Consider the following 19,551-nt stretch of genomic DNA (forward strand, 5'->3'; position numbering starts at 1 on the left):
CTAAAAAATGTCTCCCTAGCAACAACTAGATTACTGTCTGAGCAAACAACCGGCCCCACAGCCTGGCCAGGTGGTCACATAAAAGTAACCATCACAGGTACTTCCACTGGGAGGGGACCGTGGGGAGTGTGTAAGTACAGGAAACCCAGGAAGTTTAAAGGTGGACGTTCTGTCACATCCATTAGTTTGGGCAAAGCTTGGGAGTCTCTATGTGATCAAGAAAGTAAGCCAGAGCGCAGGACAGAATGAGAGTCAGTGCTTAGAGATCAGCCGCAGGAGGCCATGAGTGGGTGACAGGCCTTGCCTGCCTTCTGAATCCTTCTCCTACAGACGGTAGCACTTGTGCCCACCTACAGACTCAGGTCCACTCTGACCTTTGGACTCTGGCAAGGCCTTGAGTCAGGCAGGAACAAAGCTTCTGGGCAGCGCTCCTGGATATTACCGTGGGAGGACTGAACTGAAAATCACCACTGTTGCTTGACTGACCCAATATTTGTTTCTTTTATTTATTTATTTATTTATTTATTTATTTATTTATTAACAAATAGTTTATTGTCAAGTTGGTTTCCATATAACACCCAGTGCTCTCCGTGCCCATCCCCCCCTCCACCCTCCACATCCATCAGTCCTCAGTTTTTGTCAGCATTCAAGAGTCTCTCATGGTTTGCCTCTCCCCGTTTCCCCCACTATTTACCCCCTTCTTCTCTCCCATGGTCCTCTGTTAAGTTCCCCCTAATCCTCCTATACGCGCAAACATATGATATTTGTCCTTCTCTGCCTGACTTATTTCGCTCAGCATAATAACACCCTCAAACCCCATCCATGTTGCTACACATGGCCAGATTTCATTGTTTCTCATTGCCATGTAGTATTCCATGGTATAGATAAACCACATCTTCTTGATCCATTCGTCCACTGATGGACACTTAGGCTCTTTCCATGTTTTGGCTATTGTGGAGAGTGCTGCTATGAACATTGGGGTCCATGTGCCCCTATGCATCAGCACTCCTGTATCCCTTGGGTAAATTCCTAGCAGTGCTATTGCTGGACTGACCCAATATTTGTGCCTCATTTTGGATGACTTATTTTCTCTGAGTTTTTGCTCCTATCTTGCATGTATTTGGGTGTCTGGTCTCTGCCTTGACAATCTGTTCCTTTATCAGTTCTTCAGGATGGAGGCCCTGCCTCACACTCACCTGCCACTTCTCGACTGGAATCTGTCTGCAGAATGTAGCATAATGTCAGACAGACCTTCTCGACGCTCACTCCGCTGCTGGCCTTGTCCCTCACTTGCTGTCTTGCCCTCTATTACTGAGGCATCGATCATCCAAAACACTGGGGGAATAATTGCCCACAGTGTGCTGCTGAGAGGGTGTGTGTGTGTGTGTGTGTGTGCTATTGTGGGCTAGCCATCCCACAAAAGTGGTCGTGTGTTCAGAGTGCCTAACAGTCAGTGTGATTAATAGCAACGCTTCAGGGAGCTGAAGGTAGGCGAAACTTACAAGTCTTCAACAAACAGAAGACTTATTTTGTACTTTAGTTTGGGAAGTTTCTTTTCACCTATCTTTAAACTTACTGGTTCTTGGGCGGAGGGGGGGGGGGGGCGGGGAAGTCCAGTCGGCTGATGGGCCCACCAAGGATTCTTCATTTCTGTCGCAATGTTTCAGTTTTTGAAATTCCTACCACTTTCTTTTAATCCTAAGAGTTTCCATCTCCCTGCTTAAAGGTTTTTTTTTTTTTTTTTAATGTTTATTTTTGAGAGAGAGAGAGACAGAGAGAGAGCACAAGTGCAGGAGGGGCAGATAGAGGGAGAGAGAGACACAGAATCTGAGGCAGGCTCCAGGCTCTGAGCTGTCAGTACAGAGCCCGACGTGGGGCTCGAACTCATGAACCACAAGATCATGACCTGAGTTGTCGTCAGATGTTTAACCCGCTGAGACACCCAGGTGCCTCTCCATCTCCCTGCTTAAACTACCCATCTGCTCTTCCATATTGTCTACTTTTTCCATTAGATCTATTCACATATTAATCATATTTATTTTAAATTCCCTATCTGATCATTCCAAAACCTGTGTCATATCTGAGTGTGGTTCTGATGCTTGCTTTTCCATTTAGACATATTTTATCTTTGCTATTTAACATGCCTTATGAATTTTTTTTGAAAGCCAGATGATATGTGGGATAACAGCTTGTAGTGTGAGATTTCACGTTAATATGGCTACAAGGTGGGCTCTTGCCAGAGCACCAAGTTTCCTGGAAGTCAACCCCATGAAAATGTGGGTGTCCTGCTAACACGTGGCCCCCAGGAGTTTCTAACTCTCAAGATAGTTCAGATTCAGCCTGCAGGAATTTATAAAATGTACTATTTAAGTGTTTCTACCAAATTTACAGCGTCAGTGGCTTCTGCTCCAGGTAAAGACTCTGCTGTAATGTTCTGGATTCATCTGTCTGTCCAGATTTGGGGCTGGCAACTTTGCCTGCAACCTCATTTCTCCAATGGGTCTCAGAAAAGTCATTTATTTTCAGTTTGTTCACCTTTTTTTTTTATTGTAGAAATGGTAGTTATAACTTCCAAACCCTTTAAATGTTGGAGTTGGGACCAGAAGTCCTGCCTAAAGACTTTTGGAAAGCCTGCTCAATTTCTGTAGAGACAGAGGCTGTGAAGAGAAGCTAGACATTCCTAAGGAAGGCTCCAAAAGAAAATAAAGACATCCACAGCTGCTGGCCCTTCTTAAAACTCCAGGCCTCCTGCACCTCATGTTGACGTAAGGTGTGGTGGTTTCTTTTTTTTTTTTTTTTTAATTATTTTTAAATGTTATTTATTTATTTATTTATTTATTTATTTATTTATTTATTTATTTCTGAGAGAGAGAGAGACAGCATGAGCAGGGGAGGGTCAGAGAGAGACGGAGACACAGAATCCGAAGCAGGATCCAGGCCCTTAGCTAGTGGTCAGCACAGAGCCCGACGTGGGACTCGAATCCACGAACTGGGAGATCATGACCTGAGCCGAAGTCAGACGCTTAACCGACTGAGCCACCCAGGCGCCCCAAGCTGTGGTGTTTTCTGCAGGCGAGTGTGGGAAACTCTTGAGTCCAAGTGCACTGTGAGCAAGAGTCACTGCACATTCAGATTGGTGTGTCATGGTAGTTGTCGTTAGTACCAATCCCCCTCTCTCCAGCTTGGGGTGCTTCACTTCTGCATAACAGAAATTTCTTCTGCTTCCGGGTTTTCTTGTACCATGTCCCGTCACCTACTGTGATACCCAAAACTTTCATGTTAACCTCCGAGAGATCATTGCTGACCTGACTCATCTGTTGCCTTTGCCTCTAGATACCACGGGGGGTCTGCCAAGATGAACTTCATTATAGCATCTGCCAAAATGGTCCCTGCTCCCTGGCCACAGCCTTGCCACCCCTTCCATACATAACAAGTACTTCTGATTCTGTATATGCCTCTCCGAATCTGCTTTGTCTTGTTCCTGAGATCCAACAGCAGGATATGGAAGAAAGCCTGTGAGCAGAACAGATTAGAACATAGAGTAGCAGAGCGCACAACTAGTGAAATGAATGCTCACATCTCCCTTGGGGAACCATCCCCTCTCCACTTCTGGGTTCATGTAATTCAGAAAGGGTTGATGCCATCCTTCTATCCTCAGGGTGTGACTCCAGGCAATATAATCAAAACATTTCTTGGAAACACAATTAGTTCAGGATGGTCATGGGACCTGGTCAGAGCCAAGGAGGTGAAAGGACTTTTGGCAAGACTTAAGTAGTATGGTTTTTTTTCTTACTGGACTTGAACCTGGGAGAATGGGGTAGGGTAGGGCAGATGTGCTCTTGCCATCTCGCCATGAGGAAAAGACATTGTCCCTCAGACTGTCAGCTATATACAACAAAGCCTTTTGTTATTATTTGCTGACATCTTTTCAGGTTGGGATTTTTGCCACTTGTATCCCCAAAAGTCCCAAGGGACATAAACATAAATTAATGGTTCTCAGCCAACAGGAAGAGTAAAGGACCCAAAGAGGTTTTTTGTTTGTTGGTTTTGTTTTTGTTTCTGATTTCTAACCACACAAGCTGTTGATGCCCTGTGCCCAACTAAGGGTTAGACATACCTCTCTGGTCTCTTAAGAATTGCCATCTAGCATGCACGTATCACCCATGGTCTTAAACAGCCACGCCATGGTTGTATCTACTGTCTTTCTCTTCCGTTTACAATTCAGTTGATTCCTACATTCATACTTCACAAAGTCACTGGATATTGGAAGAATTTTTGTGTTGCAACCTGTTAGAAATGCTTACTAATAGTGCTTACTATTTTCTAAGTGTTTTACACCTACTAATTCATTCAATTCTCACAACATCCCTATAAGTTGGCATGAGTATTATCCCAGTCTTACAAAGGGTGAACTGAGGTATGGAGAGGCTGAGCAACTTGCCCTGGTATCATAACTGGCAACCTGTAGATCTGGGTTCAGATCTGAACCCAGGTAGTCTGGCTCCAGTGCTTGTAAATTTCACAGGCATGCTATTTTCAGTGAGAAGCATTCAATCTGACATCATAAGGCTGGAAAGTGGGAGTTCTGGTGAGCAGCCACAGCGTTTGTTGATTCTGTTGCTCAGTGGGGATCCTGAGTCTATCTGTAATTCTTTTCTGCTGTCCTCAAAAAAGAGAAAGATACAACTTTATTTCTAGAACAACTTATACATGTGTGTATGTATACATCATTTTCCGCTAAGGGACCCAGGGAGGTACCATGAAAAGCAGAGTAAAGAAAGGGGCTCGGTTGCTATTACAACAAAGCATCCCCAAGCTACCCAGCCTTTTGGGTCAATCTCTCTCTTAATAGTCAAATAAAATAACTTACTCCTCACTTTAAAATATAACCTTGGAAAGTACAGACCTTTACTCGTGTTTCTGAGGATTCATTGAACATGATCAGTGTAGCTGATTGCTTCTTGCTCCCAGCTGCTGTACTGATCACTTAAAAAAAAACACACACATCTTTATTGAAATATAATTTACATACCATAAAATTTGCTCATTTTAAGTACACAATAGTCTTTTAGTATATTTATAGAATTGTACAACCATTACCACTGTCTAATTTTAGAAAATTTTCATCATTCCAAAAAGAAATCCTGTACCCATTAGGAGGCATTAGCCATTCTTCCCCAATCTCCCCAGCCCCTGGCAATCACTAATTTACTCTGTGGATTTGCTTATTCTGGATGGATGCTTCTTACCATTGGAAAGTGTTTCTTCAGACTGCTTTTCCTAACTGGCCCCTGCACTCCAGTTTTTACACAAGGTATTGCTAATATAAAGCTGAAATTGAGATGCAGTTGGGATTCAGAGTTACTGAATGCTTGAAGCTACCCATCATAAGGCATTTAAGTGTAAAAAGGAACATTTGAAAGTCAATATCAGAAGTCCCCACCCTTGGATTCTCTGAGCATCCCTTTCTCTCTGTGGGCACAGCCTGCTGCTATGTGGCAAGGTCTTCTTCTCTCAGAACAGTCCGTTTTCCTCTAGGCACCCCTATTCTACACTTAAGGCCCCTCAGTTCCTTATTTGCTCAATATGTTTTTCCAGAAGTAACTGGAAGGGCTAAAACACTGTTCTAGAAAACAAAAGAGTGGTTCTCTAATATACTTTACCACTTCCTACAATGTGGAAAAACCATGGTTACTAAAACATCCCCTCTCTCTTGTTCCGCTCCAGAGATGGAGAAGAGGGAGAAATTCTTCTAGAAAAATTTATAACTAGTGCAAAGTCGCTTCTTTCCACCTATCATTCCCCCTCACCCTCATCCATTCATTCCCTCTCACCCATTCTTCCTTACACAGAGAACTCCTTACACAGAGAACTTCCTTACCCAGACAACTTCATTCCCCCTCACCCATTCTTCTTTACACAGAGAACTCTAACTTTTTTCAGATAAAAGCAATAGTGTGCTCAGAGAGGGTGGGCCAGTCCCCTGGCACATTAATCATCATTGTCGGAAAGCCATCATGGTCGACCCATATTTCTTTGCCAGTCATTGGTCAGGGCGGGGCCTGTGATCCAGCTAGCAAATGAGATGAATAAGAGTGCTAGGGAAGGGTTCTGGGCAAGTTCACTGTAAGAAGAAACTCCCTTTATTCTGCCTTTGCATGCAGTTAGTGAGGATGTGATGTCTGAAAGTACAGTGATCATTTTGCAACCAGAGGGGACACAAACTTTAAGAAGAAGGGCAATATGCTAAAGGAACCAAAAAAATGAGGGAAAGAGCCTGTTCACTGATGCCTTCGGTGTATTGCTGGATTAGCAACATGGAGCTGCCTATGTCCGCATTTCTTGTTACAGGAGAGAGTAAATTCCTATTCAAAAGTCCCTTTTAGTTGGGCATTCTTTTTCTTTCAATCAAAAGCTTCCCAACTGATATAATATCAATTTGATAATGAATCTTGCTTCAAAAAGAAAATATACTTGAAAACTAAAACTTCTTTTCCCCATTGCAACACTAGTTTTCAGCCATCCACCTATCCATTATCTATTCCTTGATTCAACAAACTTTTATTAGGGATTATTACATACCAATTTCTGAACAGTCTATTTCCTTTTTAATGTTTCTATATAGTAAATGTAATTAGTGGTTTTATCATGAAGAATTATGTTTGAAAGGGCTAGTTTGATGATAAAGACTCATCAAATGTTCTTTGAAAGGGCAATACAAAGCCTAAAGATTCTTTTCTGAAGTTTATCTAAAGACCAAAATGAACCATGCTTCGCATATTCACCAAAATTTAAAAAATTAACCCGAAGCTCTATAAAAATTGTGTCAAAAGATACAAACAGAAAATTTTTATCAAAAGAGATCAAATGGCTCTTACATGCATGAGAAGATCCTGAACCTCATCTAAATAGGAGAAAAACAAATTAAACTACAATGAAAATACGTTTGTCAGTGAGGGTGTAGGGAAATTTATACCCTCATAGGTTGCTCATGAGTGGGCGTGTTGGTAGGGTCTCTAGAAAGTAGAGCACTTGTTATGTCTGAATGTCTGACTCCCCCTCGCCATTCATATGAAATCCTAACCTGTGATGTGCTGGTATTTGGAGATGGGGGACTTTGGGACATAATTAGGTCATGAAGGTGAAGCCCTCATAAGTGGGATAAATGCTTTGATAAGAAAAGACAGGTGAGCTTGCCTCTCTCTCTGCTCCGCCATGGTGATGGCCATTTACAAACCAGGAATCAAGCTCATGCCGGACACTGGATCTGCCAACACCTTGATCTTGGACCTAGCCTCCAGAATCATGAAAATCTTCTTGAGTTTTTTTTTATGTTTATTTTTGAGAGAGAGAGAGTGAGAGAGAGAGCAGGGGAGGGGAGGCAAAGAGAGAGGTGGGCAGAGGATCACAAGGGGGCTCTGTGTTGACAGCAGAGAGCCTGATATGGGGCTCAAAGTTATGAACCATGAGATAGTGACCTGGGCCAAAGTTGGATGTTCAACCTACTGAGCCACCTAGGTGCCCCAAATTTCAGTAGTTTTTAAGCTACCCAATCTGTGGTATTTTGTTATGACAGACAGAACAGATGAAGATGACGATTTTGTTTTAGATAAATATCTTTGGTGGAAATTGCACTTTCCCCAGGCATTCCTTCTTCTTTCTTCCTTTCCGTGCTATAGCACCCTGTGCTTTAGCTGAGCACCTGCTGCTGACCTTGGACTACTCTTCTGTCTCTCTGCCATGAGCTGCACCCAATGGAAAGGGAAGGGATGTGGACAATGCCCATATCACTTCGTTATAAGAAACTTGCTTGTTGATGAAAACATTTTGGAACAGATAGTAGGGATGGCAGCACAAAATTGTGAATGTAATTAGTGCCATTAATCTATACTTAAAACATGTTAAAATGGCAAAATTTTATGACCTATGTATGCCTTAGTCTGTGCTTAGGCTGCTGTAACAAAATACCACAACAGTGGCTCAAACAGCAAACATTTATCTCCCATCATCTTGGAGGCTGCACATCCCAGATCTAGGTGCAAGCACAATGAGAACCTGCTTGGCGGCTTATAGACAGTCACCTTCTCACTGTGTCCTTACACAGCCAAGAGAAAGTTCTGGGTTCTTCATCCCCTTATATGGGCACCAGTGCCACTTGGGGCCTTTACCCATGACCTCATCTAAATCCAGTCACTTCCCAGAAGTCCCACCTTCAAACATTGCCATATCAGGGATTAAGATCTCAACACACAAATTGTGAGAGGACACCTTCAGACCACAGCAATATATTTTATCATAATTTGACAAAGTAATAATGCATAAGGAATTATACCAAAATCCATTGAAATATGCACTAAATGGGTGAATTGTGTGGAACGTGAATTAATTCACAATAAATTTGTTTTTTAAAAAGTCAAAAGAAACTGCTTGTCCCTACCTCCCTCTCTTTCCAGTCTCACAACACCACTGTGTCTGCAGCACGAAATCGTCTATAACAAAACTCAGGGATGTCAGAACACACACAGAAGAAAACCAGGGCCACTACAGCCTTACCCCTACTTTCAGACTATTACAGGAGAGAAGTACACTTACTTGTTGATCTCTTGTACTTAGAGTTCTTTGTGGCTCAGCAGCTTAGCTGCGATTCTAACCAAAACATTGCTGCCTCACTTCACTTACTGAGAAAGATAATGGTTCACTTACAGAGAGTGAGAGAGAGAGAGAGAGAGGGGGGGGGGGGGGCTGAAGACCCCTTCCTTCCTTCTTTCTTCCACTTCTCCCCCAGGGTTCCAATTTCCTCTACCTTCTATGTAACTTCACTCTTAATTTACAAAACCGCTGAAGGCACAGTAGTGTATATAAGAGTAAACCATACTATTCATTTTTTTTTATTGATTTCATTAAGAGCTGAGAGGGTTTCAGTGAGGACAATATTCTATAGCAGAATTCAAATAAGAATTAGTTTGTGGGTTATGCCAACAGTCAGCTGATTATATCAGCTATGTTCAAGAGAGCAAAAACAACTTTTTTCCCCTAGCTCTCTGAGGAATGTCTATTTGTCATCTGTTTCTTTTATTGCACCATGGAAAAGATTTTAGAAGATGAAAGCAAAAGGAAATCATTTTCATCAAATCCCTCCTTTATACTGTAAACTAATTCAGTAGGTCTATAAGGCTTGCAAAATGTAGCAATGGATTAACCTCAGGGATGTGTTTGGAAAATAATTCATAAAATAAACATAATGCAACAGAAAAGACAATTGCCTCTTAGCAAAGGACAGGCCTTTGATTTTGTCTTGTCACATGATGTAATTCTAAATGTGTTTGACACATACCTGCCTCTGAATCAACCTTCTCGTTTGCTGTGATGGAAGAGAGAAAGTTTGATTTTGATCATTTGATGTTGAAGCACCTGGTTGAAAAAATAGAAAAAGAACCCAATCATCTTGATGTTTTTGTTCCTTGATGCAGAGTATCTAATTTAGAGTTATCTGGACAGTGGACCAAATTTCTTGCTTTTTGTTTGGCTCTTTGGCTTTGCAGAGAGAGAGAGAGAGAGAGAGAGAGTTTCCTTGTATCAAAGATCTCTTCATGAATAAGAGGTGCTGTTAGTCTTGGAGCTGGCTTTCCATTGCAATTATGATGAGTCTAGAGTGCCAATCTATTGTGTGATATAGTATAACACCAACAGTAATAAATCTCTGACGTATGGGCATCATTGTCTGGGATCAGTGGGAGTCAATACTACAAGTCAAAAGTCCTGGCTGTCTGTGGAGGGCTTTCACATTGATTGCCCAATTCTCCGGAGGGCTACCATTCTTTCTCATCAATAATTTCTGTATCCAGTTACCTTTAAAGAGCCCATAAGAAGCAACCCAATTCAAATAGCTAGTTTCCTGTTTTTCTTTAGGGAATAACGTCCAATGTTCAAAAGGATTGAGTAGGCAAATAGGGAAAAATATTATATTCTGCAATTCACCTAGTGGCTGTCTTCCAAAATATGCAATATATTTTATAAATGCTATTACGGACTTGGTGAGTGGCCATTTCCAGCCATTGCAGTGGTATGAAGGGACATTCGCTTTGCCCAATATTACCTAAGCGTTCCAGAATGCTGCTGTAATCATAGGATGGCACTACCTCTTTCATTTGTTGAATGACTTTGGAGGCAAATATCATCCCCTTCAATTCCATCACCACGTGGAGAGATGATTGCAGAAAGGGAGACAGTGGGACAGAGCGCTCACCACAACAGAGGCAGGCATTCCGCTGCCTTATCTGCCCTCCTCCTTCCCGCTGCCCAACATGGTGCCTGCGATGTGGACTGGCACCCAGTAAATACTTTTTGACTGCCTGACAAAAGGAATCGAAGTCATGAAATCAAAGTATAACTTCAGTGTTCTCATTCAATTGGAAACTACAGTGGATTATAAGCTCCTTTTAAGATGCTCTGATAGGTAAGCCTGATTTCCCTTTAGTGCCATTCTTGGAAAATAAAATGGTGCAAATTGAATTTGCCAGATAAGGAATAAAAGGTAGAGAGGCAGGATGGCTCGGTGCAGGCTGTTCGGAAGTCTACTCTGCTTGGACAAGAGCTCTTGCCTGGCATTCTCGGTGCCCCGGGGCTCCATGCAGTCAGATTTTTAGGAGACTTGCTCTGCTCAATCCAATAAAAATGTTCATAAAGAAACTTTCTTCTGTTTTTTTTCTTTTTTGGGCTAGGATGCTTGTCTTGAAAAATAATATAGAACATTGGTAACAATTCAGACAGAGAAAGTAGAAATAGGTCAGACAAAAAATGGAGAGTGAAGTTGTCCTGCCCTTTCTTTAATCTTTTGAACAGTATTTGAAAGAGCTCTTGGCAGATGAGCAAATTTGTTCTGTATTGGGGAGTTAATATCTATGCCAAGATTTCTGTCATCCCTCTGGGGGTGGTGATCAATATAACTAATAAATAGCAAATGACTAGACGGAGCCCACTGGAGGCCAGCAGTCTCCCTAATGGGGCTGTATAATAGATGACACCCTGGGATGCTAGTCACCCTGAGTTTGAAAAAATGTGGGTCCTAATGGAATAGTTAACAGTTACTAAGTTAGCAGTGAGTTGTCTTAGTGAGGCTTGGCAACAGACAAGAATAACAAGGAAAAGAGACAGCAAGAAAGTGAACCAAGTGAATCAGGAAAGAAGGAGCCATAGAAAAGGGTGAATGAGCAGCAAACAAGAGACCCCCCTCTTTTTAGACTAATTTTTAGAGCAGTTTTAGGTTCATAGTGAAATTGAGAGGAAATTACAGCGATTTCCTAAGTACCCCCTGCCCCCCACTACAGGCACAACCTTCCCCATTATCAACATGGCCCACCAATGGTACAGATGTTATAACTGTACCACATCATTATCACCCGAAGTCCATAGTTCATGTTAGGGTTCACTCACAGTTGTTCTAAATCTTGTGGGTTTGCACAAATGTATAATGACAGGTATCCATCCATCCATTATGGAATCATACAGAGTATTTTCATGGCCTTAAAAATCCTCTGTGTTCTCACTATTCATCCTTCTCCCTTCCACCCTCCCTAACCTTTGGCAACCACTTGTCTTTTCATAGTCTCCATAGTTTCACCTTTTCCAGAATGTCATAGAATTGGAATCATACAGTATGTAGTTCCTTAAGCTTGGCTTATTTCACTTAGTAATATGCATTTAAGTTTCTGTGTCTTTTCATGGCTTGATAGCTCATTTCTTTTTGTGCTGAATAATATTCCATTGTCTGGATGTACCCGTTTATCCATCACCTACTGAAAGACATCTCGGTGGCTTCCAAATTTCGGCAATTATGAATAAAGTGGTTATAAACATCTATGTGTAGGTTTTGGTGTGGACACAAGTTTTCAACTTCTTTGGGTAAAGGCCAAGCAGTCCAATTGCTGGTAAGTGTATGGTTATTCTTATAAGAAACTGCTGAATTGCCTTCCAAAGGGGCCGTAGCATTTTGCATTTCCACTAGCAATGTTTGAGCATCTCTGTCATCCACATCCTTGCCAGCATTTGGTGTTGTCAGTGTCCTAGCTTTTGGCCATTCTAACAAGTGTGTTGTGGCATCTCACTGTTGTCTTAATTTGCATTTCCCTGATGACACATGATGTGGAGCGTCTTGAAAAGACTTATGCTTATTCTCCATCTGCATGTCTTCCTTGTCAAGGTCTTTAGTCCATTTTTAAACAGGGTTGTTTGTTTTCTTATTGTTGAGAACGTAGATTTTTTTAAAGGACAACTGAAGACTTTGTTGGATTGGGGTGAACCAGTGACCCCAAAGATGTCTCAGATGCATTGTAGGGGCACCAGTGCTACAAGATATGTATCCAGCGCTAACAAAATTCTGAGTCATACCCAAAAGAACCTCTGATTAAAACACAATGATAAAGAGAAAAATATGTAGTCACTAACTCAAATGCAAGGAGAAAGGTGCATATGGCTAGAGATGTTATTTGAGGATCCAATAGAAGTTCTGGGTGCAGGAGAATTCTTTTTTTTTTAATTTAAAAAAATTTTAATACTTAATTTTGAGAGAGAGCATGTGCATGTGAGTGGGGGAGGGGCAGAGAACAAGGGAGACCCAGAATCTGAAGCAGGCTCCAGGCTCTGAGCTGTCAGCACAGAGCCCCTGATGTGAGTATCAAACCCACAAACCGCGAGATCATGACCTGAGCCAAAGTCGGATGTTTAACTGACTGAGCCACCCAGGCACCCCTGAATTCTTTTTTTATAGTTTATTGTCAAGTTGGTTTCCATATAACACCCAGTGCACATCCCAATAAGTGCCCTCCTCCATGCCCGTCAACCCCCTTCCCCTGTCCCTCACCCCCCATCAACCCTCAGTTTGTTCTAAGTATTTAAGAGTCTCTTACAGTTTGCCTCCCTCTCTCTCCTTAACTATTTTTCTCCTTCCCCTTCCCCATGGTCCTCTGTTAAGTTTTTCCTGTTCCGCAAAAAGTGAAAACATATGGTATCTCTTCTTCTCTGTCTGAGAATTCTTAAGTTTAATGTTTCAACAAGAAAAATTAAGGAGATCGTTTCCTTTAGGAGACAATTGACTAATTGCTGAAATAGGAACCAGACCACATTACCAAGTCCTCCAGTTGTGTTAGCAGGGATTTAAAGAATTGTATGAGGAACTGCAAGCCGTGAGTATATGCTTTGCAACAGGTTCACACTATTACCCAAGTGGGCCTCAGTTTTTCTCTTTGAAAATTGGGATGACCAAAGAGCTTCAGAATAAGGTTGCTTTCTTTTGTTTCAAAAATAATGAGTATGCCTCTGCTGAATTTTAAAACATAATATGTGAAAATGTGACTAACAAAAGAAGTAAATGATTTGCTTTAGAGGAGTGTTCTGAACACAGTTTCTTTTATCTGAACAGCCTGTCAAGCTGCCTCAAGCCTATCCTAGAAGGGTCTGCTTCAATGCCTGTTACAGGGCTTTCATGCTGTGTTGTATTTTTATCTATGTTTGTGTCCCCGCTAGGCTGAGCTACCATGGAGCAGGGCTTGGGTTTGCCCATCTTTGTATTCCCAGGGACTATGATTTCTAGTACCTACTAGGGATTTAGTATGTGCTTGCTCAATGCATGAACCTCTTCTGGTTCAGTGATCATATGTTCTGGCTTATTGAAACTATTTGTTTAAACCCATCTAAATTTCAACAACACATTTATCATGAAAATCAAAGAAACACTTGTAATGAAGAAACTCACAGGTCCTTTAATGGCAAACCTTGAAAAAAGGCGAGGCATTTTATTCAAGGTTTGCCTTGAATTTCCTGGTATTGTATGGTCAAATATCAAAGCCAAATTATACTGCAGACATCCAGTTAATTCTTTTCCTCTTTTTATTGAGTTGGCCTTTTATATATTACTTGCAAATTATGTTGTCCTCAATCTTGGGCAAGTCATTGTTATGTAAGCTGGCCAGTTAGGGGACAAAAAGCTTTGTTTTTAGATTCAGTAATGGAAAAAGATCCTTGGGGAGACTAGCAGAGCTGGACAAGTAGGGATAATCCAACTATGGAAGGCTGGTAAAGGTGGCTTTTTAAAAGTGGCCTATTTGGGGCGCCTGGGTGGCTTAGTCGGTTGAGCGTCCGACTTTCGCTTGGGTCATGATCTCGCGGTTCGTGGGTTCGAGCCCCGCGTCGGGCTCTGTGCTGACTGCCAGCTCAGAGCCTGGAGCCTGTTTCAGTCTGTGACTCCCTCTCTCTCTGACCCTCCCCTGCTCACGCTGTCTCTCTCTCTCTCTCTCTCTCTCCTTTATTTAAATAAATAAAACATTAAAAATAAATAAATAAATAAAAGTGGCCTATTTGATGGAGCTACTCTTATGTGGCTGAGGATGCATTCAGATGCCTGCCAAAGCATGCTATTAGTTCTGGATGAACAGTAAGATCTGTAATTTTTATTGGCTTAATTTTGGGGATTTTCTCAAAGCTGGAGGTACTCCACATAAATCTCCCAATCTTTTAATTAACAAACATTCCTAAGCAGGCTACAATTTCTCCTGATTGAACACTCTGAATATACAACATGGAATTGCAATCCACCTTACTAGATATTTAAATGAGATGCCCATACTTGTGTTGAACAGACATCTTAATTAGCAAAACAGGTATGTCCATATTTTGCATTGAAAATAACTTGATAATATCGCTATTCAAGGTTTATAAAGACTCTCTTCTCTGACAAGGTCAATGAAATGCCTACATTGTTCATTTGCATGTGTCCCAAAGTACATTTCTTATTCCTTGTATTGATGTCATTCTTAAGGGTTTGCTTAAGAGAGGTGGTGCACATTGCCGGGAGGATAATTTTCATTGTCCCATATATAAAATGATGTCTTTCTGAGACAGTGCAGATTAGTAAAGCTAAGAACGAGAATTTAATCTAAAATAGATTGTAGAGAAGCGTTCCGCCTGTCTGTGATGGTTTTGTTAGCTGCGCACAGGGGAATGATCTTACCTTTCCTAAGATGAATTATCATTGGTCCTCATCTGAAGCTATTAGTAGAATTATTAAGGGAGCTGATCTCTCTGAGTGATACTCAACTTTACAGAATGGTTGACTCATTTATTATCTGCAACAGTGGTTTAAATTTGAAAAAGACTGTTTGAATTTAGCTAAGTACATAGTAAAATTCAGAATAATCTATTGTTGTAAAGGTAGTGAGTTAGTCCCTTATAAAGCTAATATGAAGGTTAAAATACAAAAGTTGTAAAAATAGGTGAAAATACCATGATTTGTTAAGGGACATGCAAGATAAAAAAAGATTCTTCGAATTTATAGAACTATTATGACAGATCAAAATTAGGCGGTATATTCCTATACTTAAAAAAAAATGAATATGGCCTATTAGGCTTTCCTTTTGCTTGGACCAAACTTCCAATTAATAAATATTTCTTCTGCATTATGTTGCGTAAGGCACTTTGGACATGCAAAGAAGTGTAAGACTTAGTTCCTGCTCTCAAGGAGTTAACATCCTCGGGAAGGTAAGACATGTACGTGGCAAGTCACCTACCAATCCAAAATGCTACATAAGCCAGTATCAAAAGCAAAACAAAACAGAACAGTCCTTTAATTTGCTAACTACAGATGTTTGCTCCACAGCAGGATAAAGTTAGTAACTACCAAAGCTGGGCTAATTTCACTGCCTCGGTAAGTCTCTAAACTTGAAAGATTGGAGGCATATAATTTGGGAATGAGAACTATCTGTCTACAGATAGTACAAATCTAGATCGTGAGCCAGATCTTTCAGATAGGTAGCTGAGAATAAGCTTTTACTTGCATAGAAGAAAAACTAATTTCCCAGAGATTACATATAATGACGAGATTTATCAAAATAACTATTGGAAAGAGAACAAATCACTGCAGCAATTCCCAGTCATGCTGGAATGATTGGCTACAAAGCATGGGTAAATATAAATACAATAAATGAGACCGCTTTCCACACGTCCAAGGAGCATTATTATTGGTTTATATCATTGTGACATAAACACAATGGCTGATGTGCTATAGACTTTCTGGGACCAAAGTCTTGTACTGAACTGAACTCAGTTAGACTTTCTTCTCGGGGAGTCTCTGGATTTCGCCATCAGAGTCCTACTCCCATAGAGGCTCCTCCCTCCCCACTTCCCCTTCAGCTGGTAAATTCATGGTCCTCAAAAGAAGCCATTTGCTTTCCTGCTCATTCCTACCCTAAGATTAGTTCAAGAGCTATTTCAAATCATTCCTCCTTCAGATTAGAAATGACTTAGAACAAGATCAGGCCCTGAAGAGTGGTCTATGCCTGGAGAAAGTTAGAATCTGAATGTGGCTTTGTATAAAACCTCATTAACAATGCCTGCAAACCAAGAATTGAGGCTGAGGGTTGGTGGTAGCTAACCATATGACCAGCACCTAACACATGGAGATTTGGGGGACTACTGTTACTTTCAAACACAAAATTTCCCATCTTTACAGAAAAAGAAATGCAGAAAAAGTTATGGGAAGAGAATGTGGCTGATCCAGAGAGCTTAAACAGGAATCTTTCAGGTTACAAGCCACCAACAGTTTTAAAAATTCACTAGTCTCCACTAAATTGAATTTCAAACATATCTCTACCGTGATCTATTAACGAGGACAGTTTGACGTTTGCTCAGGTGAAATAATTTAAGTAGAAACCATGTGACATTATAATCAATTTAAGCAGCTCTTTAACTGCTTCAAGTTTGTCAAAGTGTTTTTACAGCTAAAGCTATAATTAGCTAGCCCTTCTAAATTCACTGTGAGGTAGAGAGTTGAATCTCAGGCAAGCTTTATAACTGTGGAAACAAAGAACAAATAATTTTCAAAAGGAATCAACCACTTGGGTGCTGGTTTCATGCATGTGTTCATCTTATGAAATTCATCGAAGCTAAATATTTAGGGTGTATGCATGACTGTAAATGTGCGCTGCATATCAAGAAAGTGAAAATTTAAAAAAAAATATGTATGAAGAAACCTGATATAAAGAGAATGAAGAAAACTCTCCTTAACAGACCAGCACGGCTGAAACTACGCAGGAAGGACATTTGTGTAATGGGCCTTCAAGGTGCTGAGCCAGGCACTAAAGGTGCTGAAACTAACTCAATTCCTCCTATACTTAAATTAGAGTTTGAAAATAATAGAATTGTGTGCCCAGGTGTGTAGATGAGATTCAAGCGGCAGAAAGGTAAATAGATGGATTTTCACATGGCTTATTTACCAAGTGGTTTGCTGCTTCACTAGAACCATGGGGGCCTGACTATGTGGGGCTCTGGAGCAAGTAAGTGGGCCATGACCCTGACCTCCCAGACCAAAGCTTTCATTTCCCTGAGGAAGAAACAGGCTCCAGAGGTGAAGCTACAGGAGGGTTGTGGACTTTCTCACTCCCAGAACCTTGGTGCTTTGGTTCACATAGACCTGAAACCAAAGCCCAGCCCTACTGTTTACGTACCATGGGCAGTGGGCAAACCAGTGAACCTTCCTGACTCAGTTTTTTCAGTTGTTCAAAGAAAGAAAGTATAATAATGTCTGTGTTGTAGAACTTCTGGGGTGATAAAAGAAAAAACACATAAAACTACTGACATGTAGTAACCATTCTATCAATTCCTACACTACACACACCATTCTTTTTTTTTTTTTTTTTCCTGAAGTAGGCTTCACACCCAGTATGGAGCCCAACCTGGGTCTTGGACTCATGATCCTGAGATCAAGACCTGAGCTGAGATCAACAGTCAGACGCTCAACCGACTGAGCCATGCAGGCGCCCCAACACACATCACTCTTTTTATTTAAAACCCGAGAATAGGATTAGATTAACCCCAGAGTTCTTATCCGGCAGGAGGTAGGAGATGGCACATTCTTGAAGTGAAATTCAAGTCTCTTCATCTCTTTCTTTCTCTCTCACACACACATACACACATTTTTCCTTTGAACTAGACCTCCTAACGATTTTCTATTCATTCTTCTTACTTGGTTTCAATGTCAAGTGTCTTGAAATTCAAGTCTGCAGTGCTGTTTCTGCTTTCCCTTTTCCCACTGAGCATTCAGTCCTTGAGATCAGGGTTCTATCCAGACCACTAAGACTGTTCTGCCAGGATCCTCAAAGATGTCATGCTTACAAAAGCCAAGTCCATCCTTAAGCTCTTGTTGATCACTCTCTCTCTGAAACACACTCCTCTCCTTGGCTTTTACATGGCTCTCCTGCTTCCATTCTGCCCATCTGCCTGTTCCTTCTCAGTTTGGTCTCTTCTTCAAGGTCCCTTACATGCATGTGTTCTTCAGGGCTCTGTATCTTTCCTCAACCACCTCATCCCCACCTGTGACTCCTCCTACCCCCTAGATGGCACCCAAATGTGTCTTTCTGTCTTGCCCTGTCTCTTGAGCTTGAGCTCTAGATCAGTTGCCAATGGGATGTTGCCAGTGATTAAACTCACCTCATTTCATCTGTGCCCCCCATTGTGGCTCCCTCCCCTCCCTCCTCCTCTGCCAGGAGACACCCTATTTCTGAGCCCTGAGTGGACCCAGAATCTATACTGCTGCCATAGCTGTCACTCACTTCTGGCATCTGAGAATTCGACATGTTTGGTACCCTCCTTTCTAATAAATACTTTTGATTCACATGTGTTTCTTTGTCCTCACACTCACTGCTCTATCTGTACCTTTTATCCAAGTTGGTTTTCCTGATTTGAGTCATTTAGAGAGGAGGTGGCCGTCTATGCAAAACACTGATGCCGTGGATGCAAATCCAATTATTCCCTTCTTAAAAATCCTAGTATTCGCTTCCCATCTACTTCAGAATGAAATGCAAACTCTTAGTATAGTCTCCAAGACCTTCTGTGATTGGCCCTACTTTCATTTCCAAACTTGACTCTTCCGTTCCATGTCTTCCATCCAGAAAAGTCCTTCCCCTTTCCTGAACAACTCCCATCCACCTTTCCAAACACAGTCAGCTGTCATCTCCTCTGGGAAGGCTTCCCTTACCCTCTACACACCATCCCCAGCTGGGTGGGTGCCTGGCTCATGCCATCATAGACATTCTGCTCTGTGTTGTGATTGTTTGTCTATGTGTCCGCATTTTTCATCAGAGGCAGGGAATGTGTTCTTCCATCGGTCTTCCCAGGGCTCAGCACAATGCCCACATGGGACAGTCCCTGCTCAAAGGCAATCTGAGTGAGCATTAAGTGGCTACAGCAAGTCTATGGAAAACCTCCATGTGGCGGTGGGGATGTAGGGAGGTGTGAGTGTATGTGAACAGGGTGGCTTATCAACTCCTCCACAGTCTAGAACTAGCTCTAAAGTAATGTAAATGAAAAAAAATGAGAAGTTCATTTTTCCCCTTTTCCACCCACATTATCATTTCACTGCTACCTGAAGACTAAAAACCATATAACTTTCTGTTGCTTGTGTGACCGTGTCAGATGATCTGAAACATGTCATGCGTGAGCAATCTCTCCGGTGGGTCTGACACCCACAGGATCAGATTCCTTCTCGCCTTTGCTTTCTCCTCC

This window comes from Hyaena hyaena, unplaced genomic scaffold (assembly GCF_003009895.1).
Source record: "Hyaena hyaena isolate Hyena2069 unplaced genomic scaffold, ASM300989v1 scaffold_229, whole genome shotgun sequence".
In the NCBI taxonomy this organism is placed as follows: Eukaryota; Metazoa; Chordata; class Mammalia; order Carnivora; family Hyaenidae; genus Hyaena; species Hyaena hyaena.